At 39.8% G+C, this 15,094-nt stretch overlaps 2 long non-coding RNA genes across 2 annotated transcripts in view; both read left to right on the top strand.

Moving 5' to 3' along the window:
- The window catches only part of LOC121815418, a 37,115-nt gene extending 29,905 nt beyond the window's left edge, over window positions 1-7,210 (top strand). Inside the window, exon 3 of the long non-coding RNA XR_006055073.1 lies at window positions 5,028-7,210. This is a non-coding gene — a long non-coding RNA (uncharacterized LOC121815418). The remainder of the gene's footprint in view (window positions 1-5,027) is intronic.
- A 4,440-nt stretch (window positions 7,211-11,650) lies between these two features.
- Window positions 11,651-13,756, top strand: LOC121815417. The gene is made up of 3 exons (XR_006055072.1): window positions 11,651-12,082; window positions 12,599-12,944; window positions 13,380-13,756. It is a non-coding gene; the product is annotated as an uncharacterized LOC121815417 (long non-coding RNA).
- Window positions 13,757-15,094: the final 1,338 nt, after the last annotated feature.

Consider the following 15,094-nt stretch of genomic DNA (forward strand, 5'->3'; position numbering starts at 1 on the left):
CACACACACACACACACACACACACACACACACATTCACACAGGTCCCAAGTAGCAACAGTGTTGCACCTATCAGAGCCTCTTGGCCATGTGTTGAGTGCAATAATGGTAAAGGCAATGACAGGCTCAGCTCATACTCTCAGTAAGGCTCCCCAAGTGCTAGGTGTGGAAAGGTGTCTGGCAAAACGCCTGACCACAGCACTCAAAGAGCACTTTGTCTGCACACCTCACACCCACCGTACCTGCTCATGTTGGGGTAACAGCCCAATGTTGTCACACAGTTGATTTAATAAAATTGGATCCTCAAAATGAGTCTTCTAGTGTTTCAGGGGCGCAATATTCGTAATGGAAACATATACTCCGCCACCCGTACCCCCACTTTGGCTTTACAGGCACCCTTCCAGAGTAAGAATGAGCAGGGGAGACCCGGGTAAACAGATACTTCCCCACTATGAGCCCAGTAGTCTGGGTATGGCACAAGTAAACCCACATCCATTGCAGGCTCATATCTAGCAACAGTCCTTGGCATTGCTGGAGCTCACAGAGTTGTTAAATGATGATTACTTAAACAGAAAAAGTCCCAAATGAAAATAAAGGTAGCGGCAGTGGAGCTGAGGTGTGGCTGTGGTTTTGTAAGTTGGTTTTGGGATTTTCGGGGAATCTGTTTAGTCTCACGTAGCTGAGACTAGTGCACAAGATTTGAGAATGTTTACAGTAATTACATTTTATAATAAGTCCAAAGCCAAGTTTGATTTACTGAATTTATGCATATTTTTCGCCAAAAGCTTGGAATGCAGGAGGATGATCAAATTGCCAAAAGGGTTGGCAGCAGCTGAGCTTGTGAACACAGAGCAGTGTGACATTATTTCCTGGAAATAAATTTACTTTGATGACGCATTTTTAAATAAGACTTAAACACATGAAAATAAACATGAAATGGAAAATATGTTCTTCATACGCTCTGTGTCAAAAACTTTTTTAAGGTGCAAAGACAAGAAGATGCTACTTTTGTAAGAAAAAAAAATTAGCCTGACTCTGGAGCTCCGAATCAATCAGTGCACATATATGCTATCGTTTATCTGGAAATCTACAATCGCTACTGGGTGTTATTACTCAAAAGGTAATGTATTAAACAAAAACATTATTTTATTTTATTTTTTTTTAAACTGATGCATTAATGAAATGCTCTTTGAAGAAAATACTAATTGCATTGCTTTTGCATTAACTCATAACATGACCTGAGATGCTCTGTCAGATAATTACCAGGTAACAAGATAAACCTTAGGCTACAGTTTCACACACTAGCACAAATGCCTATCCTAATGAGGACACACACAGAGAATTGTTCTGTTTTAAGTTTTAACACATAGCTGACAGCAGGCCTGAAAACCAGACCAAAGATCCCTTGACAGCTATCACCACGGCAGTTCTGCTGTAGAAAACAAACACTGGTAAAAGTGGAGGCTAGAATGCTACAAGCCTAACGTGTTTCCTTTTCTTTGTGTTATGATCCTGCCTGTGCATATGCTTGCAAAGAATCAATCTAGTGCTATCAAGAGTTGGTTTTGGCCTGGACACTGTTTGCACTTTGCGGTTATGTTTTTAATCTTTTGAGCAATAAACATAAAACTATGTCCATAGCTCCAATAGTTTTGGACACTACTTTTCTCCTCCCTGCACAAAAACCAAAATAACACAAGTGTGTTTGAAACCCTCTCCCCAAAAAAGCATGTTTGATGACTTAAATCATACAGCCAAACAATCAATGAGCATATACAATAGCAAGGCAACCGTTATCTGTCTTTTTCAGTTCAAAGGAGTTCCTTTAAGAGTATTGATCAGATTTTACTGCACATAATGATCACCTAATTGGTTCACCGAAACTGTGCTCAAGGTCACAGTTTCCCTTTTATGGGCATTTTTCTATTGTTTCCTAATTATAACCTTCATCCTCCTGACATAGCTACTAAATAATATTCATTTTAAACCATTTAGCAAAGTCATTAACTTAATATTCTCAATGTTAAATTAGATTTTTTTCCCCTTGCACAGCATTGTATCCTGTTAGATGAAGATAACGTCCTGTTTGTTACTATCATGGAGAGAGTCGTCCTATTAGTTGACGCCAACATTAGAAAGGCTTGAATGGAGCCTTGCTACCAATATAGTCAGAGATATGAAATGCTGATACATTCCTATATTTTCATGGTTTTCTAGCCCTGAAGCCATTTGGAGATGAGCTAGATTAATTCATCTGTGCCATTTTTTTTTTTCATTTAACCTGTATTTAACCAGGTTATTACCATTGAGATCTAAGATTTCATTAACAAGGGACACCTGGCCAAGAAGGGAGCAACACTGATACACAGAAACACACATCATACTCAATTAACAACATTAAAACTCACTCACATAAAACACTTGCACACAGACAAGTTAAACTGTAATGATCTCACCAGATCTTTAAACATCTTTACTGTAAGAAGGGCGTGAAGCAAAATTCAGATTGATATGACAGTCGTGTTGATTTCTCAGCTTCATTTCTCATGTGTGTGCAATATAACAATGTATGAAGTATTTATCTACTTCATACATTACAGTTATCTGTAAACTGCAATGAGCCGGATGAGCTATAGTGTCGTCTACATCCTCTGTTGTTGTTACTGCACCTAATTTAGCGCAGTTTGCATGGCATTTTTCTGTAATCACATTACAGAAAAACATAATGTGACGACAATAACATCTTGTTTTGTAACTTATTACACTGCTTACAATTCAGTCTGCTAATTCAGCAGTAATGGTCCTAAAATGTGGAATAAATTAGGACGCTGCTCAGCATATTTCTGGCCACTGTTAGGATAGGTGGCATTACACATAACAGACTCCCAGTTTCATGTTCTAATAATATAGTGATTTTATCAACAGATGATGATCCATATGTCTTTTCCACGCTATTCTTCTATATATATATATATATACTGTGTCTTGGAGTGATTTCCTCTCTCTTGGAACACACTTTTGCCAGCAGCCACCCAGCACTTTATGTTAGTATGCAGAATATAGCCATTTGCACATTTGACAATGTAACTGCAACATGTTTTTCTTTATCATTTAATCCTTAATGTTACCAGAAATGCCCCTGGTTCCTTCAAGCACTGCTGTGGCTCAGGAGGTAGAGCAGGTTGTTTAATACGGTTCGTGGGTCCATCGCCACCTTGTTTGAGAGAGATCACCTTGTCCATGAGTGCTATAAAATATTTTGGTTAGGTTTAGATTTTTTACACACAGATAAAAAGAGAAAGCACAAAGTTACATTTTTATACAAAGGTCATTTTAAAAAAAACTACAATTATTAAGCCATGCAGTCAGATTACTCTCACAGGGTGGGGGTAGCATAATGGTCACTTGGTAAACAGGTAAACACCCTGCTGAAATGTGTATTTGTTTACCCGCCAAGGTGTGTTGACACGCACATATTGCCACAGGGCTCTTAGGAAGGGGTGGGGTGTCACAGGCTTATTTATGCATCCATGTGTGTGGTACGGGGTCGTTAAAAAACCCACATTATGGATGGAAAGTGGGTGTAACAGAGACACCTTTTTAAAATGAAGGAAAATGGTCCTTAACTGCTGGAAAGTTTCCTCAAAACAGTGTAATTTCTAAATCAGGTACTTTTAAAAAATGGTCTTAATTTACACATTTTCATTCCAGAAAATTAGGTTGAAGCAGTGAAGAGTCTTTGATCATGTGATTGAGATTAGAAATAACAGGGCTGGCTGTGAGTTTCACACAGCTTGTTCCATAAATGGAAAAACCTTATTCACTCCAGAGCAATTTGCTATGTGTTCATCTTAAACTCGGTCTCTGTTTTGTGCTTACAGCATGTTCGAATGCGCATGCACGTCCATACATCACAGAGCCATCTCCAGCCACAATGATGTAGATGGATTTGTGAGGTTAAATCTTGTGGCCTTCAACGTGGAGGTTTACTTCCATAATTACACTTTGCAGGGTTATTCGTGTATTTTATGGGTCTGAACTTGTGACCCTGGATGCATCGTGGAACAATTTATGATTTCTATTTCTTTCCCCCCTGTACATGATAAACATCTGCAAACCTCCCCAGAGCTGACGACGATGACAGCTTACAGAGAAAGAGTTTTGGGTTTTTTTTAAATGAGAATAGCAGAAATCTCTCTTTTCCTCTCTACCTCCCTTGTGCCTTCCTTGTCCTCTTATCCCTCTCTTCTTCTTCACTTCCATGTGTTTCTGTAGTCTTTGGAGTCTGGAGACAGAGTGGGGGGACAGATCCTGCTGCACATCTGAAGTTTATTTGGTCTCCCCCTAGGGAGCGTGGTGAATCTCTGCATTTCAAGGAAATTGCCAGCACTTTTTGGTCAGCTTGGCACACTGTCAAACACACAGTACACACACACATTTATATATATATTCTCACTCCCAGTGGCAAAGTTTCTCCAGCTTTGCAGCCCTCAGCATCCAGTCCATATTATTTTAATATACATTCCCGTTGTTTTAACATTTATGTGAACACACGATGCTTGAATTGTAATTTTGATACCTGCATTTTTTGTTTTTTGTTTTAAAGTTGCACTTTTGAAGGTCATAAGTAAACAATATATACATCGAGTAAGCTGGTGTCAAAGCAGATCTAAAAGCTGCACAAAACAAATGAAATTCAGATTGAAAAGATGAGATGGATGCTACCAAACTGCAGTAGATTGCTCATATTCTAATGTACAAATACTGTATAACCACACAATAACATACAGTACCGCTGCCAGCTTGCCACGCTGCCATTTTTCTCATTTTTCTTTGTTTAAATGAGGAACACAATTAGTTGTTTTTTTGTCAGATGGACACGTTGGATTGTTGCCAATGTTTCTACCTCACTCCTACCCTCATTTGTGCTCCAGACTTCCAGCTGGTGGAGGGTGGACACAAAGACAAAAATTATGCCATCTCCCTGCTCAAACACTGACTTCTTCCATTTCCTGCTATCCTCTCTAGATCCAGCACCCATCCCCCCTCTCCCTGCCTCTACTCCCCACCTGGCTGTCATTGAGGTTTCCATCTACGGGTGGTGGGGGCTTCAAATGCAGAGGCAGACAATCAGACGCAGGTGTCTCCTCTAGTGACCCGGATGTACTTATCCCCCGATGCCTGGTGACCCTGACAGGAAGTGATTCGCTGGCCAAGTGACCTCCCCTGGTGGCCCTTCCTGTCCCCGTGTTGCCTCTCAGGAAGGAAGGATGCGGTTTGTTGTCCTCAGGCGCCTCTCTCTCACTCTCCTGTCCTCAGCCTGACGAGAGAAACTCGATTATTGATTCCAGGCTCGTCTCTCCTCGTCCCGTCTTTTTTTTATTCTTCTTTTTCTGTCTGCTCCATTCTCCATCTCTTTCTCTCTTGTCTCAGCACCCACTTTATTTTCTTTTGACATCATCCCTTTCTTCTTTTGTTACTTTTTCCCCGTCCGTACGAGATGTGAGTAAACACTGCGGACACAGGCAAACCGCATCGTCCCCGATCCCATTCAATTACACTCAGGGGGCTAACAAGTCTTTTGATTTATAGGCTCCGCTTTATTTTATTTCTGACACTGATTTATTTATTTGTTTTACTGTTATTTTATTGCCCATACATTCACATTAAATATGGCAGTCAATTCATGTGGTGGAGAACTTCCAAGGTCAGGCTTCTGGGTTTAGTCTGCTCTAAAATGAAGTGCATGCACACTGCAGATTAAAGACACCATTTGGTCATATTTAGGACGGGGACTTCCAGGCAGAGACAGAGACAGAGACCTCACTAACAACATCAAACACTGTTTTTGTTGTTCTTGGCTGTAGATTAAGAACAGGAACTTAAACCAACAAGGTGAAAAGGTCATGAAAAATCATTGCCATTGTTTGTTAATCTTGTATCTGTCAAGCAACAACGTCCAGGCCAGGAAAAACCTTATCTCCTGAGGACTTTCACTGCTTTCCAATGTGAGCATAGAGCATAATTTATAATAATTTGTTTGGTGTAACGATGGCGACAAAATCGTTTTTATATTTTATTATAGTAGAATATTTCTCTTTGTCACTTGTTAATTAACATTTTGTAATTTCTGTCTTCAGCTGTAATAGTTTTATTGTGTTTGGTAATCTGCCTTCAGTATGTTTATGGTTTTAATTATTAAATGCATTAACATCAAAAATAATAAAGTTAAACCTTTTGTGAGCTTGTCCTAATTGTGTCTTTTTGTAGTTTTAATATTATGGGAAAAAAAGTAGAAACAGAAAAAGCTAACAGCAGAATATGATTTGTATCAGTTCAGGCAGCTTCAGCTGTAACTTATCTTTTATTGGTTAATGCTTCTTTACTTTCTTTAAATACAAATTAAAATATAATTGTCACTCCTGTCATAACAACTACTATAACAACTAACAATTGTCACATAATGAGAATAAATTTGTGTTTCTAAAACATTTGAATCTAATTTTAAAAAAATGACTGCAAAAACCAGCAAAACTGAATTGTCTAGTCCATTCTCGTTTTCTTTGTGTTGTTAATGGAGACAATAAATGGATTTAGCTGTTAATAGGGTGCTCGATTCTTTGTTTTCTAAACGGCAACATAACGTGTTCCAAAAGAGACGGGAGAATAACAGGACAGCAGGGAGAGAGTGTGAAGTGAGATGCTGTAGTCCCACAGGTGTTTTTCTCTCCTCTGTAATGTCAGTCTGCAACTTTATTGCCACCTAGTGGGAGTGGATGTTTACTGTTTTTAGACCATGGCGGTTTTAATTCATTTATAGCTGTTAAACGTAGATGGTCTGTTTAAAGTTGAGGTAAAGCAGTGAAATAATTAAGCCCAGAATAAGTGTTCAGATCAGCAGTTTCTTACCATCATTGCCTATGTCAGCAAACTGCTGGTCTGTGACAGTGAATTTTTCCAGCTGAGCTCCTCTGTCAAGTCCTCCAGTAAATCTCCAACCAGTGAGTTCACATCTGGAGTCTGAGTGGGGAGATACACATCAGCGGGCCTTCGGGCGATGAGCTGGGGTTGAGGAGCACATCTCCACAGTTGCAGAGGATCAAGAACACTCAAAATGAATAAATGTCAAAAGGCAGTACTTTTGTAAGAGCGGGGAGGGGGAATACACAAAGGAGGGTAAGGGTACAAGGACAGAAAATCCTGTAAAAGCAAGGGAGGATTTGTTTGGCTACATTTGTCTAATTGGTTTACACTAATGAAGTGTGTAACTGCTGAGTTTTATGTAATTTCTGCATTTTTCCAAGAGACGCAGAATGCAGAACTCAATTGAAAAAAGGAGAGTTAAATCAGCTAATTTAAAACCACGCGTAGCACATCCTGCCACTCCTTACTGTATTTAACAGATGTTAGGCAAAGTGAATTTGAACCTGTTTCATCCATTTAAAGCTATTTTAGGTTTTCACACTCTAAACGTCAAGCTTACGTTTGAAGATTTTTAAAAAATGCTTTCATCTACTTCTTCCATCTTCATACCTATCTTCCATCTCTTTTAACCCTATCAAGTTATAAATGGTCATCCCTCTGACCTTCACCATTCTGTTTTGTACATCTTTTTTCAGCCATAGCTAAGGAGGTATGCAACAACAAAGCTCTGCTGTGGTCAGACGGCATCTGTCCTTTTAATAATCCTGGTTTTATAACTACACATCAAAGCGTTAAAGGCTAACATAATTGAGTTAACGAGTGTGTTTGGTATGTAAACTGATCCATTTTCCCTGTTAGGACTGTGGTCACAGTGTGTTGACCACAGATAGGGACAAACAGAGAGAGAGAGAAGGAGTGAGAAGGCCCTAAAGCCTTGCAACAACTGTAGATTCATGCTGTGGGTCTGGCAAGCTCCACAGCACTCTGGGCCAGCACCAAGCTAATGAAAAAACAACACAAGGGTAATGCTGGTGTGGAGTTGGGATCGCAGCACCGCGCACACGGCACAACTGCCCCGGTCAGCACTGGCACTGGCCGCAGCGCCAGTTGTCACGGCCTTAATCCTGCCTGCTGAATGACCTCATCATTGCCTGCCTGCCTTGCTCAAATAGCTGCTGTGACTCGTTACAGCAGCAGCAATAGAATGACCTCACCGACTCAACACACTCACACAATCACATGCAAAGTAGGCTAATAGGCTGGTGTAATATCCAAAACATGCAAAACCAGAATAGATTAGACTTCTTTTTTCTTTTCTTTTCTTTTTTTAGATCATTTTAATGTTCAGCGTGAGAGTTCTACCTCCAGCTGATAAAGTGGAGGTGAATTAGTTTTATTTTGAGTATTTGGGGTAAAATTTATTCATTGTTTTTTATCATTCAATTTAAGCCCATAATAAAGTTTTGGCAGTAAGAAATGTGAACTCATTGAACTAGTAAATGAAACAGGATGAATAAATGTTTTTTTAAAGATTAGAGATAAAGTGTTGTGAACGAGTGTTTGCCCCCTTCCTTCTTATTTTTCCATTTTTGTCACAGACCATCAACTACATTTTATTAAACAAAGATAACCCGAGAAAATTGAAAATGCACTTTTTAAATGATGATCTTATTTATTTAGAGAAAAACTTTATTCAAGCCTACCTGGCTCTATGTCAGGTAGAAACACATGATGCAAAACACACTCTCCTCTGCAGAATTGTTTTAATTCGGCCACATTGGAGAGATTTTGAGCATCAACAGTCTGTTTAAGGTCATGCCAAAGCATCTCAATTGGATTTAAGTCCAGACTTTGACTTGGCCGGACCAAAACCTTCATTTTGTTTAGCTTTTTTTTTCAGTCACCAATTGAGAGACAGACGTGCTGGTGTGTTTCAGCTTATTGTGCTGCTGTACGTCCTGACATTCTCCTTCAGGTACAATTCTTGGTAGAGAGCAGAATTCATGGTTCATCCATTTGGGCAAGTTCAGTCCAGGTGCTAAAGCAGCAAAGCAGCCCCAGACCATCACACTACCACCACCATGTTTGACTGCTTGACTATCAGTGCGATGCCATTTTTATGAAATGTGAGATGGGTTGCTTTTTGAGATCTTTTAGACTACTTCACTTTCTCAAACAGGTTCTATTTAAGCAGTTTGTTAATTCAACAGGTCTGGCAGTAATCAAGTCTGAGTGCTGCTAGTGAAACTGAATGCACCTTTTCAAAAAGAATGGAGCTAATCACAGGTAAATCATGATTTAACAACAGGGAGCAGTCACTTTTTCACACAGGGCCAGGTAAGTTTGGATAGTTTGCTCCCTTGAAAAATGAAATCATCATTTATGAACTGCATTTTTGATTTAATCTGGTTATCCTGGTCTAATTGTAAAAGTATCTGATGATCTGATATATGGGCAAAAAAATAAGATAAAATAGGACAATCAGAATCATGGCAAATACTTTTTCACAGCACTCTATACTTGTGCAAACTTTTCCTTGAGCGTCCTTGAAAGTGACAAATACGACAAAACACATGATGCAAGTTTACATTTACTGCACTCGTATTAAATAAGATCCTGTCCTGCACATACAGCCCAAATTATCATGAACATAGCTATTAACAGACATAAACACAGATGTACCTGCTGTCCATGAACATATATCCACACACAGACACACTTGTCTGTGATGAAAATAAAGAGACACTTGCTCTGTTGGCACCTCCTCCAATCACACAGGCCGCCTCCACTCCTTCATCCCAGCTGTCACAACTGCAAAAACTCTACAAATACACACGCGCACTCTTGCATATTCACACTCACCCACACACACCACTTTTCCTGCTCACACCTTTTCCCGCTCACCATGGCTCTCTCCAGTTGGTGCTCGTGTGCCCACTCTCAGCTGCAGCTTGTATGTAAAGTTTATGTTTGTGTGCATGTGCCGTGTCTTTTATTGACGTGGTTCCAGCTGCGTGCAGACACGAAGAACCCACCTCTGCTCCTGAAGCAGTAGAGTGGACAAAGAGTTGCCGCCTTGAAGTTGTGAAAAATTACAGCCACCTAAAAGTCAGTCTGCTCTGTGTCTGAGAGAGGGGAAAGTATTGAAATGGCATCGGGTAATTTTGCATCTCCTTGTTGTGAATCTCTGCTTTTTCTCTGCTTTACACACCCTTATATTTTTGCTCCATGTGTCCAACCTGATACAGCTCACCTACTGAGTTAATTTTGGGCCACTGGATCTTATGATTAGTGCGTGTGAAATCACTCCTGTGCTTACTATGCATGTTTTCGTCTGTGTGTGTGTGAGAGTGAGTAAGTGCAACAACAAATGCTTCCTGTTTGACAGCAACACCATGTGCAAGGTCATAAATCTGATCACCAGAGCAGCAGATACAGTGACAGTGTTGCTCGCAGGAAGCACCCTGGATTAGCAAGGATTTATGGGTGGACTTTGGATAACACAACCCATCACTTGTGAATGCACCCAGTATCCTGTTTCTTAAGATGGCAGACTGGGATTTTTGCAAGTGAAAAGAAAAGTGTCTTGATACTTCAAATCCACGAAAATAGAAAATGCTCAGACTGAATTCAGCTTTAGTAACTATCTGCAATTGAATAGGGGAACTGAAATAAGGAGCAGATATCTGGGAGGGGAGTTGGGCCTCTGTTAGTGATTATTGCCCATGTGGAGTTTTTTCCATTTTGGTACCCTGGCTCAGACTCTTATGTCTGGATCTTTTAAAGGGTCCAGTGAGGTTTGGGCATGTCTGATTTTCAACACTTCAGATTAAACTTTTCTACAGCTCCCTGAGGCCTTACTAATGCAGGCCCCCTGTTGACTTGCAGCAAAATTGAAAAAGAAAAAAACACAACTGTGAAAACTAGAGGTGGAAATTGCATGTGTGACACTGGGATGATGTGGTGACGTCTTTGGAAAGGTAATAATTATCGTTGTCACCTTCGTTTTTTATGATGCCAAGGAAAGAGAATTAAAACATTTTCAGGATGACAGGTTTGAAGCGGATGCTTGGCTTAATTTGTTTAGCACATTAAAAGAATTGAGGCATTGAAGGACATGATTGTGCCATGGCAATTTCAAGCAGCCTTAGCACATTGTTTCTGCAAAGCACCGTTTCTTTGCAATTTCTCAGCTAAAGTACACAAAGGTTTATAAGTAGAGAAAAGTTAACAAAATGACCTTATGGCTGCAAAGAAACTGCATTAAAATTCAACTGAAATATCAGGATTTCACATTAGATATTCATGGTGTTAGTCAGACTATCCATCTAAAATATTTTCATTTGTAGTGAACCGGGCCAGAATCAGCCCGCCAAAGGCTGTCAAAGTGAAGAAGGGCATGAATTTTAGACTTTTAACTGTATTTTCAAAGGTTTTACAATTTTTCTACTGATAAAACTAAAACCATTCATGTCACACCAAAGTAAATAACTAATAGATAAACAATGAAATAGCAGAAGGTTCCTGTTTTCTATAATATTATCTAATAAAGAAATGTGTGATTTTTAGAAACAAAGACAAAAAGAGGACATCAACACATCTGTATAATTGCCGGACAGTCAGCATAAATAGATAGTAGAACTTTTTTTTTTTTTTTTTACAGTTTAGGCCCAAAGCAGCATTTCTTTCTCATGTAGAAAAACTGAGATGTACTCCTGAAATTGCACTTGTTTTTTATTTTAGAATATGTCTAAACTTATTTGCACTGACATAAAGAGGAGTTTTTCTGACCGTTACAATGCTTTACTCTGTTGGGAAACCTCAGGTCTGTCCTTGGTAATATGCTAACACACACACACACATAATTATTGCAAACAGTCACAACAGCACTCCCTGATGGCCGGAGCCTCCGCCCTCCTCCAGAAGGGCAATTCACTCCCCCACACAGTGCCCAAACCATTAACCCAGCCTCACTTCAAAACATGATATGCCAGAACAAGCCTGATCCACAGAGGCTGACACCCCAAAACCCAGGCAGGACCCAAGTGATAAACTTCCAGCTTACTGGTGCCAGAAACCACAGGACATCCTCAGTCGTCCCTGTCCATACTCCAGTGGATCAAAGCTGTTTTCCTGGCATGTGGAAGCGCTCCTGATAGGTGATTTTAATATTGTGGTTTAATGGTCTATGAATTTGAATTTATTTTTGAAAATCAGACAAAGTGTCTTCAATATTTTTTCAAGAAATCAGAAAAAGAGTCCTAAAATACTGACAGCTAATGGAAACCTGGAACACAGAAAGGATTCATAAGTAATAAATGAAAAAGGTTGGGGAACATCGCTACATAACAGTGTCAAAATAATCCAATAATACCTCTTTTTAATGTGTGTGTCCTGTAAGTATAAAGCTGTTTCCCTCACTAACTTATAACATGTGGCAAATGTCATGGAGTAAAAAGCAGGATAAGACTTATGGAATTATAGTTGAAGTAAAGCATTCCTTGAGTATTTAAATATCTATAATAAAAACTGTTCTGTTCATATTATACTTGTGCACCGTTTCTTAATGTTTTTTATTAAAATATATTTGATATAACCACATACAAACAACTAGCACCCACCCATACTTTTCTCTGAGACACACATATACACTCAGTGTGTTTTTCTCATTTAAGTTGCCTCGGGGAGCGAATAAGTGCCAGGCGGTACCAGTCCACTGTCGGCTGCTCTCGCCAAGGCCTGACAAACAGGGGTTCGGGCTGGCAAGATGCCCCCTGCCCCCTCTTGCAGCACTCAGGCCACAGGCAGCTGACAGAAGAAGCAGCCAAAAGATCAACAGTTGCTGTGACTTTGGTTGAGCGACTGGCCAGGCTGCTGCACGCCACCCAGCACACACTCAGGGCACCTGACCCTGAGTAAACTGACAAATGCCAAACATTTGGGTGTGCCTGCAGAGTGATGTGACCCTGAGGGTTCGATGACCTTACTGCACCAGGTACCGAGACACATACAAAACTACAGGTATTATTTTAACACTTTTTCCCCCTTTTTTGTCTGTCTTTCAAGCTCTCGACCAGCTATATTCCACTTGCAATCTCCCACAGTAATCATTATGGAGCAAATCTAATGGCCCTTGCACCAGGGAAAGCGTGCTGTAATTTGTACCTGATTACCATGTTTATGTGACTGGATGCTGTTTTACAGTGCGCGATACTTAAACAAGTGCTTGAAATTAACGTCTGGTTTGTTACTTTCAGCAAAGAAAAAATACACTCGCTTCATTAGGTTTCTCTGAACTGCCTCCACATTTTGTATTCATGGGCCTTGGCACAGAAACTCATAAACATGCACAAGCATATGGCACCCTAACTATACATTACAGCCTCTCGATGTAAAGTACACTCGTTAGACATATTTAACTTATCTTGACAAGGATGTTAATTTTCCTGAAAGCAGGGATGGATTCCAGTGACCTTCCCTATTGACGTCCCTAATTCCCTCCAAAATGCCCAGCTGTTGCCACAGCAGACAGCTGCTTTGGGGGCAGAAGGAATCTCAGCTGTTGACGGGAGCTGTGCAAAAAGGTTGGTGGATTTTCGGGTTTGTATTCCCCCCAAATCCACTTACTGCCCTGCATGAAGCTGGGTGGAAAAATGCTGACAGACAGCAAACTGAGGGACGGAAAGCAGAGGCTACAGCTGTCCGTGTGTTTACAACCAAACTACTCTGTTTCTACCCCCAGCTCAAAAACGACTGACTTTTGAGTTGGGGGTCAAATTAAGAGACATCCCCAAATAATCTGTGGGATATAATTTGGCTTGATGGGAAATTCAGTATTGGGGATTCAAAAATAAAGAAAGGAAGAGATTAATTTGCCATTTTAGCAGCAAAAGTTTACTACAGTTATGTCAAAACCACTTAGGGATCAGCTAAATTCCAAATGCAGTGATTTCAATACACTGATCCCTCTATACATGTGACTCATAACCTGTTTAATGCTCTGTTGTTTCTTTCTGGGTTGATTTTCAGTTGTAACTTGCATATCTAAAATGTGACTTCCTCTGTGGAAAATTCAGCCTGATATTACAATTACGGACGCACACTGAAAAGCTGAGGGGATAATGAGAGCTCACTTTGACTCCCTGATGTGGGCATCAAATAATGTCTCTGGGCTATGATTGCCATTAATAGACTAATGAGCCTGGACAGTCTGGAAAATGAACGGAAAGAAAACTGCTGCGGAAGTCATGCTGCGGAAGGAAAAACTATTATATGAATTAGAAAGGGCATGGGTTAGTTCAGAGAGGATCAAGTGACCATCATTTACCATTCTTGATTATGGAGGCAACTGAAAAACCTACTGTAGTTTGGACAGAAGCAACCAGTAGTACTGATATATAAGCCAGACTCATGCAACAGTAGCAACTCTTTTTATTTTACTCCTAATAGTGATCTAATATAATCGTTTCTCAATTTCTAAAACTCACACATTTAAATCAATCATATTCATTTTCTAGAAATCAAAGTATAAAGTGCAACTGTAGGTCTGAGTTTTAAGCTCTATGACTTTGTTTCTTATTGCTATACCGCCCTCTTGCGACGCATTGTTGAAATCACAAGACAAGAACGTTCCACAGGTGGCCGAAGCGTTTCAGCTGTTTTTCTTTTGATTATTCATGTATAAGAGAACCTTTTAAAATTATTTGTACTGACCTGCAGCCACACGCCATGTATACAGAGAGAGAGAGAGAGAGAGAGAGAGAGAGAGAGAGAGAGAGAGAGAGAGATACATACCAAACAAACAAAAAATCTAAGCTAATCATCAGTATAATACATGGAAATGTTGGCGCACTCACCTTAAAACGGCTTCTGTAACACAAAGTAGGGTAAGCTTATTACTAAAAAAGCAAAACTAGCTGCATTAAAAGCAGTTCTGTTTTAAAGTATAATGCAAATTATTACGAGGCTTTACAACATATCACCTTTATTACATAAAAATCAGACTGCTGACAGAGAAATATCTGAATGCTCTGTACTTTAGCACACACTGACCCAAAGTCCTGCAAATATCAAGGTTTCATTGAACGCAAAACTTCGTTTTTAGGTGGAAGAATTCCTTGCACACAAATCTGTAGCAAAGCTGTGCCGCTGATTTTTTTTTTTTTTTTTTT

This window comes from Haplochromis burtoni, unplaced genomic scaffold (assembly GCF_018398535.1).
Source record: "Haplochromis burtoni strain Fernald_Lab_line unplaced genomic scaffold, NCSU_Asbu1 Contig_209, whole genome shotgun sequence".
Classification (NCBI taxonomy): Eukaryota; Metazoa; Chordata; class Actinopteri; order Cichliformes; family Cichlidae; genus Haplochromis; species Haplochromis burtoni.